Here is a 25552-nt window from a genome sequence, read left to right as displayed (position 1 = left end):
TCATACAGTTTACACATAAAGGTGACTTTTATCTCTTTCTTTCTTGTATATAAGCATTTCATTTTTTCTTGTTTTAAGCCCGTGGTCAGAACTTTCAGTATAATGCTGAATAGAAAGGGAGAGAGAAAACCTACTTGCCTTACTTCTGAACTGATGATTTTTGTAGGTTCCCTTTAACATACTGAGAAAATTCCCTTCTATTACTAGTCTGCAGATTTTTTGACATGAAATGGCATTAAATTGTCTTTCCTTTTTCTGTAACTGGTAAGAAGTAAGTTTTCTGTAACTAGTAAGAAGTGTCTTTTAGTAAGATAGTCACATTTTTGTTCTGATTTGCTAATATTTTGTTATTTATTGCTGCCTAACAATATTACCATAAATTATCAGCTTAAAACAACACACGTAACTTTCACTTTCCTGTTTGCTACTTAGGGAGCTTAGATGTCATCACTCCATCCTAACAAGTAAAAAACTGATGAACTGAAAAATCAGCAGCTCTTCTAAGATCTATCTGAGAATTAAGGCCAGAGGGCAAAGCACCACCCTTAAAAGTGGCGATACGGACAGGCGGACCCAGAGAATCCACAAACAGAAACCCATGAATCCCTACACGCACAGAAGCCCTTGAGCAGAACTCTGTGCAAGCCATTACCCAGGTAGGGAGACTGCACTGCAATGGAGGCCCTGCTGAGGAATTAGGAACATTTTGTTATTAGAAGGTACTTATACAATTCATGAAGTGTTACAGTGTTATTTGAATGTAGATTTGGATTAGTTGTTATATATTGCAAACTCTAGGGCAGCCACTAAAAATGTAAAAATAGGAAGTATAATTTATATGGAATTAAGAAAGGAAATAAAAATAGAATCACATAAAATGCTTGATTAAAACCATAAAAGGCAGAAAAGGAGTGGATGACAAAAATAGGAACAAGGGCAACAAACAGAAAAAAGTAACAAATATGATAGATATTAATCCAGCTGTATCAATAATCACTTTAAATGTCAGTAGTCTAAATACACCAATTAAAAGATATTGTCCAAGTGGATTTAAAAAAAAGACCCAACTATATGTCGTCTACAAAAGCCTGCGTTAAATATAGACACATAGAGATTAAAATTAAATGGACGGTGAAAGAGACACCATGTTAACACTAATCAAAAGAAAGCAAGAGTAGCTGTATTAATTCCTGACAAGGGAGACTTCAGACCAAGGAACGTTACTGGGCATAAAGAGGGGCGTTGTGTAATAACAGTGGGGTCAGTTCTCCAAGAAGAATAGCAATCCTCAATGTGTGTGCGCCTAACAAGAAAGTGTCAAAGTATGTGAGGCAAAGGCTGACAGAACTGTAAGAAAAAATAGATGAATCCACGGTTACAGCTGGGGACTTCAACACCCCTCTGAGAAAGGGACAGTCCAATAGGCAGAAAATCAGAGCATTCTCCTCAATCTCACATGGAACATTCACCAAAATAGGCCACATTGTGGGCTAAAAATACACCTTAACAAGTCTACAAGAATAGAAATCATACAGTGTCTGCTCTCAGACTATAGGGGGATTAAACTGAAAATCAGTAGCAGAAAAATAGCTAAAAAATCCCCAAATACTTGGAGACTGAACAACATACTTCTAAGTAACACAAAGGTCACAGAAGAAGTCTCAATGAAATTAAAAAGAATTTTTTTTGAATTGAATGAAAAAGAAAAACACAACTTATCAAAGTTTGAGGAATGCGGTGAAAGCAGTTTCGTATCTTTTTTCCAGGTTTCTAGTCGTTCACTCTCAGACAGCAGTTTCTGCAGCTGCTAATCTCTCATGGGCAGAAGCAGAAGTCTTCACAGTGTGATTAGTTAATTCCAGTCTTATGTAATTTGTTTGATATTTTCTGATATGTTTGATTTGTTTTCCTCTGCTTAAAAGTCTTTTCAAAGGGGGGTCATGCTTAGCAGAGAATACAGACACGGAATTTAGATTAAAAACAGCACTGGGAAACAGCTACCTACGTGATCCACTTATATTATTTAGCCAGATCGTTTCCCACTTTTCTCACCTATGGAATAACTTTTATTCCCTCTTGCAGATTTGCTGTATGGATTAGAAATAATATTTTTAAACACCCCTGGAGCTCAACAGTAATTGATAGTTATTATTTACAAATTTTAATCAATATTATGTTTCTTTATTCAGTGTTGAACATTGCAATGATGAAATCATGGAGCTTCTGCACATACATGTTTATACATGTAAAATTTCAGTGGGAGCAAATTTAATAAGCTTAATATAGAGGGAAAAAGTTAACTGTTATCACAAGATCTTAAAGGAAACATGGTAAGCCACTGACTACTTTCAACATTATAGTAACCAAAAAACTAATTTATATATAAATTATAAGGGCCGAAACACTTGCACCCTAGAATAGGGCAATGTAACTGACTGGGATTACGATCGTCTTGCAGTTTTATCAATGAAGAAAGCTGTTTTACCAGTCATCGTAATGAGATAGTTGGTTTTGTTTATAAGAAAGTATTTTTAGTCTCTTTCCCTTGTTGAAGGTGAGATGACAAAGTTAATGACTAGCATGATGTGTCAGTGCACTTTAGTACAAATTGCTTAAGTCCTCAAGCCCATTTATGCCTTTATGTATCTATTACTGTAATTGTACACTTGTATAAATTAATGAGATACGAGTGTGAACAGGGATATTTGTATTTAAGACTACATTGAGTGTTTTGTAAACACTATAAAGGTGAAACAAACCTATTTTTGATTGAATTCCTATAGGCCAGGTCAAGGAATTAGTGTGGAGGGAAATCATTAAAAAGTAAAGGAATTTTTCTTTATCCAAATTGCTTTAAGTACTTTTAAATTCTCATTTCTCTTTAAAAAAATAAGAAACATTTGGGGTGATGCACTGTGTGATTTTATATGATGGTAGTTCATCGTCCTGTGGGTATTTTATGCAGTAAAATCACACGGTACTTTTTTTCAACAAATCCATACTCAGAAGAAAATTCTTGGCCCTAAAACAAAAATAAAGAATAAACATACAATCATATGTCCTCAATTCAAATCAAATTTCTAAGCTAATTTTTTAAATTTTCACTTTAATTGAGCTTTTCTAAAAGCAGCCTCTGCTTCACTCTCACTTCAGAAGATTGATTTTTTTAAATACTGTAATGTCAGTAAAACGTGGAACATAATTCTCTGCCTCTCTTTCACTCCTTACCAATTTCCTTTTCTTATACTAGTAAGAATGTTAACTAGCCATATTGGCTCAATAAATAGCTTCAAAAAGGAGTGAATTTCCTTCTAGAAACCAGTGCCTGTTTTTCCTGGAAACTCAATTTTAAATAGTCCAGTTCCAGCTGAAGTCAGGCTGATGTCATTGCTGTCATTCCACGATGTTCTCTCCCACGACACCCCGTAGATCAGATGAACTACTTTTTTTTGATTTAGCGATACTTACATCCTTTGTATTAGTTATTTTGAAGGGGTTTAAAAAAAAAAAAAGTCTACCTCCCTAACCTTCACTCCCCTCACTTACTGTAATTGTGAATATCCATTGTCCAATCCAAACAGTAGTTCTTGGAGGAATCGGTGTCATAACCAGTGAGCACCCAAAGGCTCTTAAATGATAATCTAAGCATTGGAATAAATGCTAAAAGATAAACAGGTGATTTACACTCCAGAAAGGATATGGACAAATAGATCAATAATTGTATTGTATAGACTAGGTGATTGAAAAATATATAGGTTGATACACAAACTTATAGGCAGGACCCTTGACTCATTCCAGTTAGGATTCAAGGGAAATTTCCCATCAGAATTAACATTTAATATTATTTTAGGAAAAATTATTTAAAGACATGGGATATTTGGTATAGAGGCACAGAAACGAGAGAAATAAGGCACAGAAGAAAGAGCTAGGGAGAGAGAGAAAAAAAGCAGATGTCACATTCAAGGATTGAAAAGTGGTTTTGAAAAGTTGTATCACAGGCTAGCAAAATGGCATCTAGACCATGAATCACATGACCTGGATTTTTAAAATTATCCTAAAGATAAACATCCTTCTAAATGTTAGAATAAAGGAATGAGATGATAAAGTTTTGTTTGACAAAGATCACTTTTATTCAGTAATTACAGGCTAGGTGATTATGGTGTTGCAATGACACATTATGATACTCATACCAGCTTTGATGGTTCTGGGTAAACACCCTTCACTATATTTTGTGTGTGTGTGCACCTGTGTGTGTATGTGTTTATAATGAAGTTGTGAAAGACACCGTCTTTGGTCACCTGAAAAGCTTTTTTATCCAAACGTGCAAATAATTGAAAGAAAATTCATTTTTTTCTGAAAAAAAAATTTTTAAAGATAAAAAAGGAGGAACTAGGAAAGTAAAAACAATGAAAAGCTTCCTTCATTCATGCATTTATGAAACAGATACTTGTTGAAGTCTTACTGTGTGTCAGGCACTGTAATAGAGACTAGGGAGTTAGAAGTAAACAAAAGACAAATATTCCTGTTTTACCAAGATTCCTCAGTTCTTCACTTCATTTGGCTACAATGCATCTGCCAGCAGAATCCATTTCTCTTTAGAAAAAATCAAGATTCTTTTCACACATGAAAATACAAACTAAAAGTTTTCTGTAACATGATTATGTGGTATGAATTAGAAAATTTTACTTAAAACTCACATTTCTGAACATCATGCAAGATACTATATGCACTCTGTTCTGGAAAATCTCTTCAAGGATGCTTGGAAAGACGCAGGTAACAACTCCCTCAAGAGCAAAGGACAGGTTTACTTACAGTCTTGAAAGGAGAGAGAGTGCCTCCTTCCAAAGCACACAGCAGAAGCGCTTAATGCTGTGCGATAAGAGGTCGGGGTTCCCGAAGCTGAGTTTTTTGCTGCAGTGCAATCACTTAGTCTAGTGCATGAGCAGGTGTCACCTGGCCCTCTTCACAGCACCCTGTGGAAACTGGATTTCAGGGAACTAGAGTTAAGTGTTGAGACTCTGGCTATTGCTGTGAGGAATCAACTATTCTTTGTCTCTGACCCAAGAGCCTCATGTTGTCCAGAAGCATTCAGGAAACTGAAGCAGCCTAAATTATTAGCTCGCAAAGCAGGGTAAACTCTCAAACCAATCACAGTTCTTGATAATAAGTATCTATTTTTCTGCAGTTCATAATGAAATTTCATCTAGGGCAAAAGTCCAAAAGTATCTAGAGATGTTAAAGCAATGATTTTAAGTGCTTGAAATTTGTATCAAAAAAATAATAAAACTGGACTGATAGACATAAAATAAGACCCAAATAAATGGAAAGCTATATGATATCCATAGAATGGAAGATTTAGCATTGTAAAGATTTCATTTGTGCCCAAATGAACATTTTAATTAATTGCATACCAATTAAAATTCTAATAAGATATTTTATGGAAGTCCTAATGGGAAGTTGGTAGAAATGGGGAAACAGGAGTAGAACTCGGATGGAAATAACACATCAACTTTTATACCCTCTATATTTAATTTCACATGGAAAATGTTTTCATAAATAACACGTATCGCTTTCTCTAACTTTAAAAGCAAATAAAAGCTTTAGAAATGATTTAACATACTAGAAATAATAAAGATAATTAAGAAATTATGATGTACTTTGGGATACAAAATTACAGTCTGGGGTGAATTATATAGTCAGGTTTTCCACTTAATTTTGAAAGTACTTGTGAAAATACTTCAGCTTTATCTTTTGTAGCCATGCACTTTGATAGACAAAGCATACATATAGGATTGGTATTTAAATGGTTTTAACTGGATAAAACATCAAAATTTGAAACTCAGTGACTAAATTATATGTTTTACAGTGCCATTAGAAAGATATTTAATATATGAGGTAACAAGGGAAAAGATGACAGTTTATTCTGCCTCCTACAGAAAAAAGTAAGATGTTTCTTGTAGCCTTTATTCATTTGTTTGAAAATGAAACAAAATGTATGCCAAGCTCATCAATGTACTTTTGTAAGCTCTCCTCTACATTTATGAGATGGTCTGTGAATTTCTGAAAAATTTGGTCACTATGAAAAAAATCCAGCATAAAATAATGCCAAAAGCATTCAAATATATTTAAGTTCTTGCTAAACATTCTGTATTTGAAGGCTTCAAAATTCTAAGAGGGGAACAACTGAATATTTACATACAAAAAAATAAATCTAGACATAGACTTATACTTTGTACAAAAATTGACTCAAAGTGGATCATAGACCTAAATGTAAAAGGCAAAACTATAAAACTCCTAGAAGACAACAGAATAAACCTACATGACCTCAGGTGTGGCAATGACTATTCAGATACAACTCTAAAGTCACAACCTATAAAGGAAATAAATAACTGATAAACTGGATCTCATTAAAATTTAAAGCTTCTGCACTGAAAAGACGATGTCAAGAGAATTAGCAGACAAGCCAGAAATTGGGAGAAAATATCTGCTCAACACATCTGATACAGGACTATTATCCAAAATATGCGAAGAACTCTTAAAACTGAACAATAATAAAACTAATAACCCAATTAAAAAGTGAGCCAAAGATCTTAGCAGACACTTCACCAAAAAAGATATACAGATGAGGACAAATTAGCATATGGTATGATGCTCCACATCATATGTCATCTGGAAAATGCAAATTAAAGTAAAAATGAGATACCACTGCATACCTGTAAGAAGGCCCAAAGTCCAGAATACTGTCAACACCAATGCTGATGAAGATGCGGGGTAAAAGGAACTCTCATTCATTGCTAAGGGGAATATGAAACAATACAGCCGTTTTGGAAGGTAGTTTGGCTGTTTCTTAAGAAACTAAGTATACTTTTATTATACAGCCCAGTAATCATGTTTCTTGGTATTTATCCAAAGGAGTAGAAAATCTGTTTCCACTAAACACCTGCACATGAATGTTTAAAACAGCTTCATTCATGATTGCCAAAATTTGGAAGCAACCAAGATGTCCTTCAGTAGGAGACTGGATAAATAAACTGTGGTACATCCAGAGAAGTGGACATTAGTGCTGAAAGGCATGAGCTATTAAGCCATGAAAAGGCATGAGGAAGCTTAAATGCATATGATCAAGTGAAAGAAGCCAATCTGAAAAGGCTATATACTATATGATTCCAGCTCTGTGACACTATAGAAAAGGCAAAACTAAGGAACAGGAAAAAGATCAGTAGCTGCCAGGCACTGTAGTGGGGAGGGGTGCACAGGTGGAACACAGGGTTTTTAGAGCAGTGAAAATACTCTGTGTGACACTATAATGATTGAATACATGTCACACATCTGTGCAAACCCATGGGACGTACGTGAAGAGTGAACCCTAGTGAAAGCGATGGACTCTGAGTGATAATGACGTGTCAGTGTGGTTTCATCAGTTGTAGCAAATGTACGGCTCTGATGGGAGAGGTTGGTAATAGGGAAGGCTATTGTAATGTTGTTATTTGCAGCCTTAGAAATCTGTAGTCATATATTTATGTTGTGCTCTGTTCATTACTCCTTCTTAATTCTCTTGTAAATTTTTCTGTTTCTTTTGAAGACAGAACTTTTCAGATTACTTAAAATTTTTGAATTTCTTCTACAATTCACAGAAAATGTCAAGCTACAAATTTCTCTTTGGTTTTATTTACCTTTGGCTGTTTACTATTTCATAAACTTTAATTTGCCATTGAAAATGTATGTACAAATACACCCAGAATTAGGTATTTGATTCGATGTAGGTCAAGCATTTGATTTCAGCCTTAAATCAAAAGCTTAAGGAACATAAGCCTAGTAAAGGCAGTAATTTTTAGAGATGCTGATTCTTACCCAGTCTTCTCTTTGAGTTGGATATCATTTTAAGTGCAAAAAAAAAAAAAAAAAAAACAGACAACCAGTGACTTCAGAATCTAATTAAATCACAGAGATCTCAAAAATGAGATTTTCATCAGCTAATACATAATGCATTTGGAGAAAAATCTTGAAATGGTCTCAATAATAACATACAAATTCTTCAGAATTACCTTTCTTTAATTGTAAAATTTAACCAAAACATACCTGTGGAATTATTTCACCTCAAGGCTCACTTTCTAGCTATATACTGAGGTTAGGTGTTCTCTGATTTTTCTTTTTTCCATTCCATCCTGATCTTATTATCACCTGTCCTTGTTTTCTCTTACAATTCTTTGACTTAATTTATCCAAAAATGGTTATTTTCTTTTAATACTTTATTTCTTCCCTTTCTCTGAACTCTGGTTCACTTCAGTCATGCTTAACTATTTGTGAATGAAATTATTTAATCAAAACTCTCATTTAGACATCTTGACTCATTCTTAATCAGTTTTAAAAAGAAATAATAAATACTCTTGGATTCTTTACTAAATTGCCATGTGTCTGTATCTTCATTAGCCTGTAATTTCTATTTCTTCTAAGACATAATGGTTGTTTTGCATTTGAGAGTAAATTGTAAATCTGGTTATACTTAGGGGATTCCCCATTCTATGGAATTTGAACTAAGCTTTGTTTTGACCCCAACTGTTATTTTAGCGTAAATCAAATTCAAGCAATTTGACCAAATTACTAAGGCTACTTAAACCCAGTGAAAAGAAAAAATAACTTATGAAAAACTTAACTCCAATCACAATTTTTTCTTTAGTTGACATCACTAACTAAATGTATTTTCTGGATTATGCAAATAATTGCTTTAATTTCATCCTTAGAATGTTTGCACATAGAAAAAATGTCTGATACAATAAAAATCAAAATAAAAAAATCTAGAAATATTTTCCTACGTCTCAGATACAGGCATTCTACAAAAAGTGGCTTCAGAGATTAGAGATAAATGCTGTAGTGACTTCCAGAATTAACTCTTACTTATAAATAAATCTCTGGTTATATTAGTGTACTCAAAAGTGAATTTATTTGCAAATATAATGGCCTTCTAAGGTGAAATTAGGATAAACAGGAAATTATATTTGACATTTTAATTTTATATTAATACACGAACAAAGTATAAAAACATACCAAAATAATCCAGTACAGTAGATCTTCATCTGGACTGACACGTCCCCTTAATAAACTAGATGTACAGTGTCATCCATTAGGTGACTGATAAATCCACTTGTTCCTGAGTCCAGTGGGACCCACACTTGTGGTCCATGGTACAATTGGTCAAAGGTACGTCTTAGTCTTTAATTAAGATTCATCAGGAAGCTATCATTGCTTTACATTCTTATTTTTTAAATATCTCTAAAAAATTTGCATTGTGTTGTTTTATTTGTAAGAAACGAGTTTCTAAGCAGAACCTGATTCTATTAAAGAAAAAAAAAAACACCCTAGACCGATGTGTTTCACACTGCAGGTCACAAACAACGTATACCTTGTCCATGAGTAGACATCAGTGAATTATAATCAGCAATAAAATTAAATAGAATCGGAAACATCAAAGCAACTCCTACGTAGTATTATCTTGTGAAAATTTCGCTTAAATTAGATATGTCTGTATTTATGCGTCAGGATGTAGAATGTGTCTCTTACTGTAGGCTGTGGTCAAAGAAACTGAAAGCCGCAGCCTGAGCCAGCAAAATGGCTGAGACTAAAATAACACTGTGATCATGAAGCATCTGTTGACGATAGGCAGAGTTGACAAGCTTATGCTCTGGTGAGTGTCTGTTATTATCCATAAACATTCATAAGTTAAATGTTCTTAAGCAGAAGAATTTGTGCAACCCCAATAAGCTAGACCTCAACCACTCAAATACGTCTCAGCAGAATTCTGACCTTTCCCTGGTATTACACCTTCTCCTAAGGTTGAGAAACACAACAGTGTGGTTGGTATTTGAGAAACATTTTTGTGAGACTCTTTTTCAGTCTCTTCTGTAACATGGATTTCCCTTTTTCCCTTCACTGACTCAGTGAGAAAATAACTGCGTCACGTTCTGTCTTCCCTCTTTGTTCAAGCAGACCTTAGCTTCTGTTAAACCTCCTTCCCATCACTGCCTTTTTTGACTTTTAACCTCTACCTTTAGAGACCATCCACTTTCCATTAATGCATATCAGAGGGAGGCCTGATAGAAACTCGCTCTTTCCTCTTCTAACCCCTTCGTTCCTTGCACCTAGTGGTGTAGCACATTGCTTATTTAACTGCAACCAAAGCAATGCCTGGCTGAGATCTTTATACTGAAAACTTTCAGCAGTTTAATCACTGCACTGTAATCAGTGGTATTTATTACTAGTAATAATAGGTCCAATGGAAGGTCTAACGTGGGCCTTAAGATATAAAAAGGGCTCCCTTCTCCCATCCTGAGAGCTGAGAGTGAATGTGCTGAAGTTTGGATGAAGTATGGCTTTTGAGAAGTGGGGCAGTGGGAAGTTTCCCCAGCCCCCGAGCTGCCTTGAGAGGAGCTTCTTGTCAGAGAAAGTGACAACACGCAATCCCCGTGGTCCCACAGGTGGCTCCATCAGTGCCCCGCGCAACTGCAGTGTTGAGCTCGTGCCTCCTGCTGCGTCTTGCAAAAGACAGTGGCTCACGGCTAGAAGTTGATCTGGGCGCCCAGCGAGTCCATCCCACCCTCTCATTCCCTTTCCTTTGCATTTTGTTCTACTTTGTCTTTCCCAATACCCTTTTCCAGGTGTGGTCCTCACTGTACTAATAGAGAATTTTTATTTATACAGATCATAATTTTCACTTTTAACCAAGTGGCTTTTCAACCTCTTATAGCTACACGGACCATTCATACACAGGTGTCCCCAGTTCTTAATTTTTCTGCTGCTTGGGACCCACAGAGGCGGAAATTCAGTTTCCTAGTTTGGGGATAATAAAATTCTGAGTAATTCAAATCTTCCTTTGCATATCCTTTAATACACAAATACGTCTAGCTTTAAACTTTTTACATTTTTTAAATAAGAAAATATTGAGTATCAGACCTACCATTTTTCAGAATTTCTCGCCTCCATGAAGAGACTGAGTAAAGAGCCAGACAGACTCTGCTGCACACTGTCAGATTAAATTGAAAAATAATTTAATTAAAATACACCTGTTCTCGCCAGTCTGCCAGAATCTAACCATTTGAAATGGCACTCTTCCAGATGACAGTGGTCACTGTCCTTATTTTAGAACTAAGACAAATCTAATATTTCACACGTATCTATTGTTTTGGAAATCTAATAACTCACCCTGTCAAAACCACAGCTAGTGGAATGTCATAATAATCTTTTGAAACTAGGAAGAATGCAGGAAAAAAAAAAAGAAATGATTTCAAACTTCTTGATTTTCAGCAAATATTCATGCTACATATAAATATACATGGCATCTCTAAATCACAAAGTAATATTAGGTCTAAAGTGTAAATTACTCTTTTAATCTTTTGTAAAATTAAAAAAATATTTTTTTCCTTTTTATCTTAAACCCTTGGTAACCTTTTCAGCTTCATAAAATTAATCCAGCCATTTCTAAAGACAATGGAGCTTTGAATGTAATGTTCCAGAACGCTGCTACATGGCCCAGGAGTGCCAGAAGTTCTACGGATATACACCGATTGAGTATCAATTAGCTGAGAATCAAGATAATTTAATGAGATGTGCAATTTAGGAACTTGGGTCTCATTCTTTCTGACAAAGAATCTAAGTTTGCAAGATTGCCCTGGAAAAACAGGGGAAACTTCCAAGCCCACTGATTCTAAGGTTTAGCTCTCTTCTGACTAGTTGCAATTGATTTGTACTGACTGATGGTGATACAAACAAGGAACAGTTTGGGGATTCAGTCTTGATTTGAAGTTTTACATTTATATTCTCTCTTTTCTTTTTCTCATGACTTTCTCTGGAAAGTAGAACACTCTGTGTACCCTGATGTGCTGTAATTTCCTCACTGAATGCCAAAGTCCTTGAATCAACAATATGCAGAAAGACAGTAAGCCCGAGGGGTATCGCAGTGCATCTTCCCCGAGAGGAACACTATTACACACAAGTACGGAGAAGAGACCCCCTTACCCAGAACCCAGTTAGCTCGTTCGCAGCTGCCTGTGTTGGAGCAAAGGCAAAGCCAGTCCCTCTTTTAATGATTATTAAGGGTCTCATTGTATTAGAAGAAGCTATTAGGTTAACAATAAGGAAACTCACTCCTACCTAGAGGACTTCCCTAATAATCTACGTCGTTTTGTAGGAGGAAAACTTTACAATCTGATGTTTCCAGATGTCAAATCTGTATTTCATGTCCCTTCATCATTTTCTAATCTTCATAAAAATAACTGATCTTAATGACTACAAGTTTTTATTAGCTGGTTAATTTTCCTTGAAGTGACTGTAAGATATTATGTTCTCTGTCTCGTGTTGTTCTAGGTTGGTTACAGTGAACACCTCTCAGTAAGTCAGACCTATTCTGTTATAGATCTGAATGTCACCCATAGGATTGGCTTTAGAATTAAGCCATCACGCACATGGTGTGTTCTGGGGCCTGATCATTCCTCTGCACAATACCACGGCCCTCACACAACTACGAGGACTGAAAATTTACCGAGGGAGGCAGTGTAGTCCAGCGATCGGCATCCAGGCTCTGGCATTAATGCTTGGGCTGTGCTCCTGCGCTCGCAGTTTATTCTCTGTTTCTCTCACTTTTCCCATCTGTGAAGGAAAATGATACGTACTCCTTAGTGTTAAAGGTGACACAAAACAATACATGTCCCCTACCTGTGACTCCACCTGCTCAATCATAATGCTTTAAAAATTGAACTGTTGCAACTATCATAAAATGTCATCTTTGGACTTACCTTATCTGCATTCTAGACCTAATGAGGATAAAGCCTTAAACTAATTCACAGAGGGTGTTAGTTTCCTACTCAGTGAAAGAACATATGGATTAGCTTCATAAACTGCAGAGTGCTCTATAAAAATAAAGAAATGGTGCAAACAGCATTCTAAAGGGAAATGTGAGGACAGAAATGGTTTTGGTACAAAGATGGCGGAAGAAGACTGAAGGGAAATTCAGGTATTTTTATACTTTTTCCTGGTGCCGCCTTTTATTATGTATAATATACTCCAGATTCATGTATAATAATATACTCCAGATTCATCTCTATGGGGTTATTCAGTGAAAGAAGGCCCATGAGAGATTACTCACCACACAGGGTGAATGGAACAAATCCAGGCCTGAGAGCCAGCCCTGCACCTGGGGCAGAGGGATTTGCTGGCCTGCGCACAGCCCGTGACAGGCATTCACATAGCCTGTCCAGCCCGTGAGGTGTGCCCAGGGGAACCTGCGTGTTTGTGAACCAAGGGAGCAGGACCTGGGGAGTTAAACACGCTGGTAGCAGACTGCTTTCTGTGACCAGAATTAAAGTGAGGTTGACACCTTTCACCTCCCTTTGAAATGCTCCCCAACCTCCAGCCCTACATAACAGAGGCCAGGCCTGATGTCAGCAAGGACATTTGAAGGTGCCCAGCTCCACTGTAAAAGTCTCTAGATCACTTTAGAGCTAATTTCAGCAGGCAAAACCTGTAGTGAAAAAAGGATGGAGGGGCTTGGATCTATTGTAATTTTAAGTTTTAATGTAAATACTACCTAATTTGTATCTACAGTATGAAAAAAGTAGTTATTTCCTTTTCTTTCATTTTTTTGTATGTCTTTCCGCAGGACACTCCTAAAGGACAGTAGTCATGTCAGTAATCATTTCCTTTATTCCTAGTATCTTGCATACAAAAACAAAGCAAAACAATACATACTGGCTGTTCAGTGATCTTTTTAGTATGTAAAAGAAGGAAATCATGCAAAAAGGTTGTCTTTGGCATTTCCTCCAAAGATATATATGGGTTGAAATACATCAGTAACTTAGAAAAATGGTCAAAGCTCAGATCTCACCAAGAGAAATCTCTAGAAGCTCTCTGCTCTACCATGGTGAGATAGAAACTGGGGATTTAACAAAAAAGGAAGCTCATTGCGAATCCTTTAGCATTTCTACCTGACTCTGAGAAGATTCCAGACACTATCTTAGGCCAACACTGCTATCTACCCTTCCAGGAGATTCAAAACAGCATTAGACTTCACAAATTCTATACACCCAGAGTAAGAGATAATTTTTCTGTGAAAAGCTATTCAAATATTTTTATAAGTGATAAAATATTAAATAAGATGCTTTGTTTTGGGGAATTTCTTTTGTTATTTGAGTGCTATATATTAAATATCCTAAGCATACACGTCATCAAACTGTGTAATAAAATTACATTAATCCAAAATGTCTCATGCAAAGCCTAAAAACTAACTCTTGTAATTATGCACAGTAATATATTCAGCTGAATTTTGAGTCCATTAAACAAAGTGAATCATTATAACACTTTCATATTTATGCACAGCAAATTACATTATATAGAAAATATATGTATATGGGTAACTGATCACTCAATGAGATTGAGTCATCCCAGGAGAGAAATTCACTATAAAATTGGTATCAGTGACACTACACAAATTATACTGTGATGCATTGTTCATAAACAATAAAGTTGAATAAAACAACTTCAACTTTTTGTCCTGTACAAATGTTATCTAAGTATATTTTACTGTATATTGAGAGACAAGTGTCTTGTTGATTGTTTTATATGCCTGACATTCTAAGAGCTACTCAGAAAAGCTATTTATACTTTTGGATTGAGAATCATGTCATCTTTAAAGTCTATTTAGCCTCTCTAAAAAAAGTAATTATTATTTGATAATTTAAGTTATTTGAATTCTAAGTTTATCAAAATAACAATGTTATAATAAAATAAAAGTATACGTGTATCTCAGCAGACCTTTAATTTAAATAAATGAATAAAAACTAGCAGGCTAAGATCCAAGCAAGGCATTGTAAACATTTGGATATTTTGTAATTGGTTTCCTGTTCACTTTTTATGCAAGCATTTCTTGAATTTTCTAGATTCGTAGAAATCAAATGTTCTGTCTTCTTTTCCCATTACAGAAACACTTTCTGACAGCAGAGGACAAAGAAAAAAATAGCTTAGGGATCCAATCTGTTTAGTCTGGATTGAATCACGTTTAATTTCTGTTCCTTGCTGCCTCTGATATCTCTGAAATTTCAGTACATACATTCAACAAGGATCAAATACCACTCTTCCGTCTGAATCCAGCTTTTCCTTCCTGTCTTCCTCTCTCCTCCCCTCTTTCTTTTCTCTTTCCCCTCCTTCCTTTCTTGTTTTCACACTGCAGATCCTGTGCTCTCCATTAACCCTTGTCAGCTCTCATGCTGGGCTCCATGGCTTAAGCACAACTTACAGACCTCACTCGACACATTCCTAGCCCTAAGGAATGTGTTCTAACCACTTTCTCTGAGTTGAAAATTTTGTTAGTGACCCTCTAGAGCAGTGATTCCAAAAATGCCAGGTTATGAAAATTACCTGAGGATCTAGTTCATATACAGATAGCCAAGACCAAAGTGGAAAAAAAAACTTTTAATAAATTCACTGGATGATTGTTTTGATAACAAAACCTCAATTGCTGCTTATTTCTTCTCATTAGCTTTCTGACTCGTGCTCATACAGCACCAGCTTCAGTACTGTGCTAAATACGTCTTTAAGAGGATGGCTATTGCACTGCTATACCATTCTGATTATACGGAGGGAAAGTCTTATGTGTTCTTAAATCTCCTATTTTGTAGGTTACAATTTTACTATGGGCACACACTGCTATCGTAAAAAAAAGATGAATTATAGAGCAAATCAAAAGTGCTTTAATATATATGATATGACATGAGCAGGTTTTTACCAGCAGGAAAGCAATGAAAATGGGATCAAGTCTTCCCAGCAAAGGAAATTAACCAACAGGAACCTGACAATTGCAGGCTTATTTTAAGGGAGTAGTGATATGTTTTGAAGGTTATTAAGATGTAACCTCTTATTCATCTTAGAAAATTAAATGCTTCTCCTTGAGAAAAATCTTTAGGAAAGTTGAAAATTGTTGTTACCTGTAACAAGTGATTTGGCAGACAGTACTGCTACTATCCTACGATTTTAATTTAAAAACTTGGGTTTAAATCCCAACTAAGACACATACTAATTTTGCCACCTGGAGTAGATGATTTAACCCCTTTAAGAATTAGTTTCCCATGTGTGATATATAATAAGGCAATTCTAACATGATTATAGTAAAGATTAAAGGTGAATATGATCACAAGCGGTTTAATTCTATAAATATATTAAATATTAAGAATTTTTAGTAAACTAGCTAGTGAAGTGTGTCTCTGATGGAATTCTGTTGCCAATTAATTGAAAAGAAAAAAAAAGCTCAACTGTTTATCGGCATGCATGAATCTAAAATTACATGGCTCTGGAATTCATGCCTAGGGCTCTTAAAATATTATTTCACCATCAACATTTTCTCTTTTGGTCCTTATTAGTTTTCATATATTTATTGGGGTGGGAAAATAGAGATCAGGAAACCAGAATTAGAAAACACTATGTATCTTAAAACCCATGTCAGACATCACTTCTTTATACTGGCCAAGCAAGACAACGGAACTATAGAGAAAATGAGTGCTTTTATACACTTAAGACATTGTAGGAGGCTGAATAAATTAATAAAGCACCTGAAGTCGTTTCAAATAGATCCTACTAAAGGGGGTAATGCATTCAGAGCAACTATCTTATTATTTTATTGTACTTTGTATGTGTTTTTATTGTATTAAACAAATATTTTTAGGAGACAAACTAAATATTCATTTATCTCTTTATACACAATACTATGAATATATTCCAGACCATACTTCAGTGCTTAAGTTCTTAACGGGAAAAAAAATGGTGCCTGGAAAAAATTAAGCACTGGTTTTGACATTAACCAACTGATAGATATTCTTGATAAAGACATTACATTCAAATATCCTTTAGTTTATCTTAAAATGAGGGAGTAGTATCAATGATCACTAGAAGCTGCATCTAGTTGCAACATCAAAATGACTTGCATATACATTTTTATGTAAACAAAATATTTAAAAATACAAACAACTGGAATACTGAAGTAAAACCAAAGAAGGACACAAAAATAAACATGGATTTGTATTTTGAGTTCATTATGTCAAATACTCATTCAAGCAAATGACAGAAAAATAGATTTTATGAAATTTCTAATTGAGTATTAGAAAAAACATGGCATTAAACTTTTAAAAATGTTATTAAATTACTGTTCCAGATAAAATAATTTTATTTTAGACAATGCCAACATTTTACTTTTAGTAAAACCAAGACAAATATGATGATGGTTAAAATCGATTTTGGCTTTTAAAATATTTTAATATTTGTGAAAAGAGAAATGTAACTTCCTCACTCTGAATTATGTATCTAATGTTAGGCATGCTATTTAATATTGGTGAGAGGGCTGCCAAAATATGAAGAAGGTCAAATTAATTTTCTGGGCACTTGCTATATTCAGCGTGCCAGGAAAGGAAGAAAGGAAATTCAAAATTTAATGTATTTATTCAACAAGTACTGAATGAGTGTCTCATACATCCCAGGGAACCAACCCAGAGCAGAATGTCTATGTCAGTCTTCTAAAGGAGGTATGAACAAAATACTTTCGTAAGAAAATGAAATCAGATCAATTCCAATTATGAATTTCATAAAAAAGTTTTGATTGGGAGTGATTTATGAATTCTTTCTTCAACAGATAGTAGGGTGACTCCACAAAATCATACTCAGCTGAACATGTAAGGGAAGAAAATGTGGAAGTAGTGGCAGTTTTCCTACTTGTGAAATTAATACATTTGTATAATATTGATTGGTTTCATTTCTCTTGTTTTTTTTTAAATTGTCCACAAATACCTCTACAAACTTAAAAATATCAAATTTTACCAAGGTATATGTTGTCCTGAAAAAGCAAAATGGTGTGTTTAACATTCAAGCAATGATTTTATGATTTCACCCCTCATTATGCTAACGGAAGCCACTTTCTAACAAATTTGCCTGTATATTTTGTGGAAATGATCTGAATTTAAACATACTGGAAGATTTGTATTTGTAATTAATTTCTTTGTCATTCAAAATTTTAATCCCATGAAATGACCTGAAGGTGTTTGTTTGCTCATGATAGTAATTCAGCTCATATTTACCTTACCTTTTGCTTGCAAGAGTAATTCAGCTTCTATTATATACAGAGTATTTACAAAGGTAAGATTTCATTTCTATTTCTTTTTGTCACTAAACAGAATGGTTTCCTCTGAGACATAGTTTCTTTCTTAAGTGGGCACTTGTACTACTAATCTACATGTAGATAATTCTGTCAGTCCAGTATTTTATCTCTGTTATAAAAATTAGGTGGGGTACTTCTCATTTACATTTCAGTGTATCACCTCTCAAGTTGATTGTGCCAGTTTCTTTCCTTACATTTCTGAAGCAGTCACTGTGGCATGTCACTGCTTAAAGCACTTAAAATCTCCATTTTTTTTTTGTTGTTGTTCTAGACTTCATGCTTCATATAGCTCAAGTATGACAACCTTAGATCCAAAAGCTAATTTCTGCAAGAGAGATTTACTTTATATATTTGGTGATTTTAAAATTTAATTTCTTCGTGAACATTTATTGAGCACTTACTATATGCAGTGTGCTTTTAACATCTTTCATTTCATGGTACTTTTCAGAAAATGATAGTCACATTTCTTCCTAAGTGTTTAAATTATTCTTACTTGTTGCTTAAATGGCAGGTCATAAAAGAATTAATGGAAAGCACAATGAGATGAAAAGTGTAATGAGTACAAAGAGAAAAGTAATTTTTGACATTCTTCATTTTGAAAGTCCCTAGAGGCAATCTGTCACTGTGTTCAGTCATTCTTTTGTTTTAAAACGTCTCTCAGATTTACCCTTTCTTCTCAGTTCTGTCTGCTAAGACCGAAGCCTGCACTTGCATCACTCCATGCTTGGAATCCTTCCACTACTCTTTAGCTGATTAGCCTGCCCATACTCATCCCTCCTCTTACCCATCCTTCCACTGTAACAATCCTCCTAAAATACCACTCTCCTTATGTCACTCAGGAACTCCTGTACCCTATTGCCTTCTGCACGATGAGCAAATTCTACCTGTCATTAAAGGTCGCTCATAATTTTGTGCCATTGTCTGGGTGAAGCTTTATTTCCTACCTTTTCCAAGTTTACATACTCTGCCTCTTGTCAGGCTGGTCAACTCCTTTCCATCCCAACACAGTCTGCTTTCTGCCAAGTCCATGCTTTCCAAGTGTAATTGCTTTCTTCTGAATGGTCCCTCCCCTTCCCTGTACCTAGCCAGTCATTAACCTAGTCTATAAAGCCAAAATTGAACCCCACTTACTCTAAAAGTTGACACCCTCGTGTCATTTCCTTTCCTGAATTCCAATAGCATTTATAAGCAGAATCTCGTGTTTCGTTACTCAGTTTCTCAAGAAAGCAGCACTGGAATCAAATTCAGATAACGTGGGTGCTTGCTAACTGTTGAGTGCTGAAATCATTTCTGTCCCCTCTTTCTCACTGTGTATTTGACCAGTATCATAGTTACCACAGTATCACAGTGATGAATTATGTTTCTTTTTCCTGTGTTACTTTGGAAGCCCCTGGTAGGAAACCACTTGTTTTAGCTTCCCTTCCCCATGCCCCTGGATTCACAGCTGGTACATAGTGGTCTCTTGATGAATGTTTGAAAATTGAATGTCTGCCATGAAAAATTTCTGGTCCAGGGATGATCTGAAAAATAGAAATATTAACCTGCCCTGCTTAGCTCATAAGATATTCTTGAGTGGAGAAAAGGAAGGGAAAATGTCTTATAATTGTAAACAGTACAGAAATGTTGTATGGCTATACGATTCTCTCTGTATAGTAATACCTACATAGACTGAGGCAGGTGTGACAACTGTAACAGAAATAAATGACTCCAGAGCAAGTCTGGCTGTAAAGAATAAGAATGGGACAAATTGGGAGTTGGAGATTTGCAGAAACTAACTACTATATATAAAACAGATAAACACATTTATACTGTAGAGCACAGGGAACTATATTCAATATCTTGTAGTAACCTATAATGAAAAAGAATATGAAAACAAATATATGTATGTATATGTATGGCTGAACTATTATGCTGTATACCAGAAATTAACACAACATTGTAAACTGACTATACTTCAAAAAAAAAAAAAAAAGAATGGGGAAGTAGGGAAAACACTACAAAAACAAACAACAAAAGCCAGAGAATGTCCGAAGTATAGATATAAAGTGAAGTACTGAAATGAACACACATCTCCATCCGATTGGGGAAAATGGTAGAAAAGACAACTGTCCACACAGTCCATCCTCTCTGTCCTCATTTTGTCCATGGATATACTTTATTAAAGACTGTATCACACAGGCATTCTTCCTTCCTTGGTTGTGGCCAGCGACTAATTTTAAGCTAGTGAGATATTAATAAAAGTGGTATTTGCTATTCCAAGTCATTTCTTTGTCTCTTTAAAGATATTTGCCCTGGGCTCTCTCCTCTGCTTCGTCTTCTGGTTCAGACTTGGTGATGACTTGGGGGAGTCTTGGAAGCCCTACCTTGCGCCTGGCAGTACCACCCGCCGGCCCCGAACCGCTCTCCTCTGAACTGTTCTGTGAGAGGGAAACATTCCCCTCACATTCTGGGGCTCTCATCTTCACTGCAATTTTGTTTCCTTTAACCAAATTGATTCCTAAAGACCAAATCCTTCTACTATCTTTCCTTAATACAAAAGACTTTAGTTTGGGGATCTGGTAGATAATTCATCTAAGTTGTGGTCTAGTAGGAACAATTAATATCATGTCTTTTGGAACCTCATCCAGTGCAAACCACTGAAATACAGGTGATGAAACAGTTAATGCCACCTCCTCATCCAACACAGCTAACAATTATGCCTCTTTTTTTTTTCTTTTCTTATAAGTGCCTGGTGATAAGCGCCAAATTGAATTGTGCAATACAGATTGATTAGCATGGAATAAGATAGACTAGCTTTAACACATCTGAGAAGCAATCCATTTTCAACAGTAAAGCTCTTCTGAATCATTAAAGATAGAGTGTATTTATTCAGTAAAGATTGAATTATATGTATTATTTACTTTGTGAAATTGACAGCCCATGCTCTATATCCCTTTGTGTATCAAATATATAATGTAGAAAAATACCAGAGTAAACAGTTGAAAGATAAGGAAAGAGAGGGATCCTGAGCTTTGCCTCTAACTGACTTTTATCCATATCTAGCTCTGCCCTCTCCAGGGGAAGAAAACTTACTATGGCCTTTGGTTATCCTATTGTCTTTTTTTCTATATTTTTCTCTCAATTAATGTTGTCCTCCAAGACCTTTCTACCTGTAAATTTTCCAACGACCTACTAAGGTACATTTGACTTTGCATTAATTTATATGCTATAAACTAGTGAGTGAATATAGAAGCAATTCACCATCCTTCTTTTCAACCTCCTAGCAAAGTCTAACGTGTCTGTCAAGGAAGATGGCAGCTTGAAAGAAGAGCGTTTACAAACCTAGGTCTATGCAATTAACCCAGAATATTTTAAAATATCAGTACAGATTTTTAAAAGGATACATACATAGGTAGACGATTAGATAAGGAAAGACAGGCATAGTGATAGATGTACATTACTTCATGTTACTTAAACTTACCACTAATGTTGAGTTGGAACTGGGGCTGGCCAACATTTCAGATAATTCCATGACTTCTGAGAATAAAATAATAGTTCTGGCAAAATCTCATGTATTTAATTATTTGTAGGAATATGTTACATAGATTTTTTTACATACATAGATATATATATGTGTGTGTGTGTGTGTGTGTATAGTGCTAATTCTAAGTCAGCATATTCACTTAATCAGATATCTCACTCCTCAAACATTCTGGATCAATAAGAGCTTACTCTTTTGCTCACAATGATTGATCAATATTATTGATTTTGAACTTTAAAATTTCCTTCTCTGACAGAACTGTCTGACTCTCCACCCTTTCTTTGCCTTCATTAGCAACTAACCTGAACTTTGTTCTCACTGTGAGATCTAATTCCTTGAACCTTCTTTCTCCGTTTGGTTCATCAGCCTCTTTCTGACTTCACTTTGCTCCTTAACTTGGACTGTGAGCTCCATATTGAGCCTCTTTAATGGTGCCATCAATACTCTGAACTCTCACTTGTTTGACTTTTGCCACCTGCATTCTGATAAACCCCAACTCTGAGTAGTCCTTGTGGTCTTTCTTCACTGCTTTTGGACTATTTCCTCACTACTGCTCACATCTGTAACTGGCGTCTGAGTCTTCATTCCTGGCTCACAGAAAAGAAGAAAACAGCCATAGTTTCTCCAATTTTTCATGCTAAATTATCTATCTGGACTTTGACCTTAACCTTTTCTTCCTTTCTTAAAAACTCATTCTATTAAATCAACATTTTCCAGGTTTTCCCCTTTCTTCTTATGTTTGCTCTGCCTACTAATGGGCTTAAATTTTCTCCTTCTTCTTGAAAACTCTTTCCTCACACTGACAGTCTCTCAAGGTATCACTTTGTCTCGTCCTCCAGATACCAAACCTGAATAGCACAATCCCAGCATTTTCTCACTCTTGCAGATTAACTCTCTGACCATCCACTAGCTGCTCCTAGAGAGAGAATAAAAACTATAATTTATTGAGTAAATGACATCCAGTTTACTACATTTCCAAGCTACCTGGATGTAGGTATTTTAGTATGTGCTCAAACAACCATTATTCCCACTTAGTGCCCAGCAGGACCCGTCTCCAGGAGTGCAGACTTACTTCCCAGGCTCCGGATTATTGCTGGCTGCCGCCAGCTGAACAGATCTTATTTCTTCAGAATCCCAGAGACCTGTCTCATGCTTCCAAATCATATAGCCACATACTTGTCATTATTTTTACTTAAATATTCTGAAATGACCAGCATAACCAAAGCAGTTTTTATCATTTTATGGTCCTTGGCTTCAAATTAGTTTCTTCTTTTATTTTTAATTTTTTTATTTTTTTTAGTTTTTTTCATAGTACAGTCATTCTCGAAGTAATCACTACTTGAAACCTAAGAGGAGTCCTTGCTGTTGCTCTTTTCTTTTCTTCCTTCCAACACTGAGTTTCATATTCTTTGTTTTTTCAAAGAAAGAAAATCATAGAAAAAAATCAGATTTGTGGTTACCAGAGGTGGGGAGGTGGGAGGAAGGGAAATTGGAGGAAGAAGGTCCATAGGTACAAACTTCCAGTTATAAGATGAATAAGTACTAGGGGTGTAAATGTATAACACGATAAATATAATTAACGCTGCTATATGTTATTTATGATAGTTGATAAGAGAGTAAATTCTAAGAGTCCTCATCACAAAAATTTTTTTCTATTTCTTTAATGCTGTATCTATATGAGATGATGGAATACTCTCTAAGCTCATTGTGGTCATCCCTTCATGATGTATTTGAGTCAAATCACTAGACTGCACACCTCAAACTACACTTGCTATATGTCAGTTATCAACTGGAAGGAAAAACTTGTGTATTTCTGGTGACTCCCTTTTAACCTTCCTACTCTTCCATTTTCACTGCGTTTTGTTAGATTTAGCTCATTTTCCTTTCACTTGGACTGTGGCCAAACTTCCTAACTCATGTCCCTGCATTTAGCAATTCTCTTCTTTAAACAGAACTTAAAATTTCTGTAGATTTTCTGTAGAGAACAAACTATTTTTAAGTATCTTCAATCCTCCTAAAATTTGGCTGAAATGCATTTTTAGATCTCATTTTGTATTTATCTAAACGTATTTTAAATCTACGCCTATTACTCATTTTCTTTGAACACATCCTGTATGTTTTTGTGTCCATGGTTTTGTTTGTACTATTTTTTCTTCTACCTGGAATATTCTCCTTCAAAACATCTACCTTTCCAAATCCTGTGCATCCTTCAAAGCATTTTCTGTATGCTGGCCTTTCAATGATGCTTGTTGCCTTCAAAGTTTCTCTCTCTTTTTTAATTGGGATGCACTGACATATAACGTTGGGGAAGATTAAGGTATACCACATGTTGATTTGATGCATTTCTGTATTGCAGTATGATTACAACTTTAGCATTAGCTAACACCTCCTTCATGTCACATAATTATCATTTCTTTTCTGTGGTAAGAGCAATTAAGATCTAGACTCCTAGCAACTTTGAAATTTATAATGCAGAATTGTTGACTATAATGACTATGCTGTGCACTAGATCCACAGGACTTACTTACTTATCTACTGCTCGAGTTTATAGTCTTAAACAACATTGGCTTAATTCCTCCCGCCCCTGCCAAGCCCCTAGTAAGCAGAAATCTACCTTCTGTTTCTAAGAGTTTGCCTTCTTTGGATTTCCAAATGTAAGTGAGATCATACAGTATCTTTCTTTCTCTTTCTGACTTATGTCACTTAGCATAATGCCCTCAGGGTCTACCTGGGTTATCATAAATGGCAAGATTTCCTTCTTTCTCATGACTGCTTGGTATTCCAGAGTGTGTGTGTGTGTGTGTGTGTCCATGTCCATTCATCCATTGACGGACACTTTGGTCGTTCCCAAATGGATGAATGATAAAAAAATACTTCACGTTCTTTGAAATTGTTTTGAATGACCTTCTCATAAAATATTCAAGGGCTTCTCTGTTTCACTTTACTTGGTGGTGAGGAAACAACCTATGTGTCCACTGACAGATGAATTATTCTTTTATCAAGAATAATCATTTTACCAAAAAAAGATAAATATGTGAGGTGATGAGTGTATTAATTATCTTGATGGGGAAATCCTTTTGCAATATATGTCTATACCAAATCACCACAATGTACACTCTTAATATCTTACAGTTTTCTTTGTCAATTATACCTCAATAAAGCTAAAATTAAAAAAAAATCATAGATGTTCCATGCTTCTATCCCATTATATTTTTTAATTTATGCATAATTTGATTATTTTATTTGCTTCAGTAAATCTTTTCCAAAAGTAGGAATATTTTTAAGGCTCAAAGACTTCTGAAATTTCTTTGATTCAGTTACATTGTTTATGTGTCCTGAAGCATCCATGCTATTTGAATCCAAAATATGTAGTGCCTTCTGGGTGAGTTTTCATGAAAAATTCAGAAAGCTGCATTTGTGTTTTCCTCTTTGTAATATAACTGTTTTTCACATATTTTCCTTTTATTCATGAGAAACTCTGTAGTGTAACTCTTAATTTAAATAAAAATAATAAATATATACAGAAAAGGGTAGATAACATTACCATTTTCTTCCTCAGGAAAAACAAGACTGTGAATACTTAAAGATGAATCTCTGTTAGTAGAACAATAGAGCTCCTTATTCAGCTCGTGGACAAGGTGAACCCACATACTCTTACTGTGTGCGATCTCCCAAGATGAGTGTACATTACATCTTGTCAAGGGCTACCTCTCATCTCCTGTTAACATTTTCCTGAGCCTCCAGCCCTGGCGTGGACCTAGTTTAGTCTCTTTTGTCTTCTTTCTTACTTAAAGGAAGTCTATTTATTCACAAGGAAGTTGGAAGCCAAAGGATTTGGTTTCTGCCTG

General features: G+C 35.3%; 1 long non-coding RNA gene across 1 annotated transcript in view; it reads left to right on the top strand.

The window, feature by feature from the left end:
- The window catches only part of LOC123616384 (uncharacterized), an 866081-nt gene that overhangs the window by 796383 nt on the left and 44146 nt on the right, over window positions 1-25552 (top strand). The window lies entirely within an intron of this gene.

Source organism: Camelus bactrianus, chromosome 26 (assembly GCF_048773025.1).
Source record: "Camelus bactrianus isolate YW-2024 breed Bactrian camel chromosome 26, ASM4877302v1, whole genome shotgun sequence".
NCBI classification, from domain to species: Eukaryota; Metazoa; Chordata; class Mammalia; order Artiodactyla; family Camelidae; genus Camelus; species Camelus bactrianus.
This window is presented reverse-complemented; position numbering and strand designations above follow the sequence as displayed.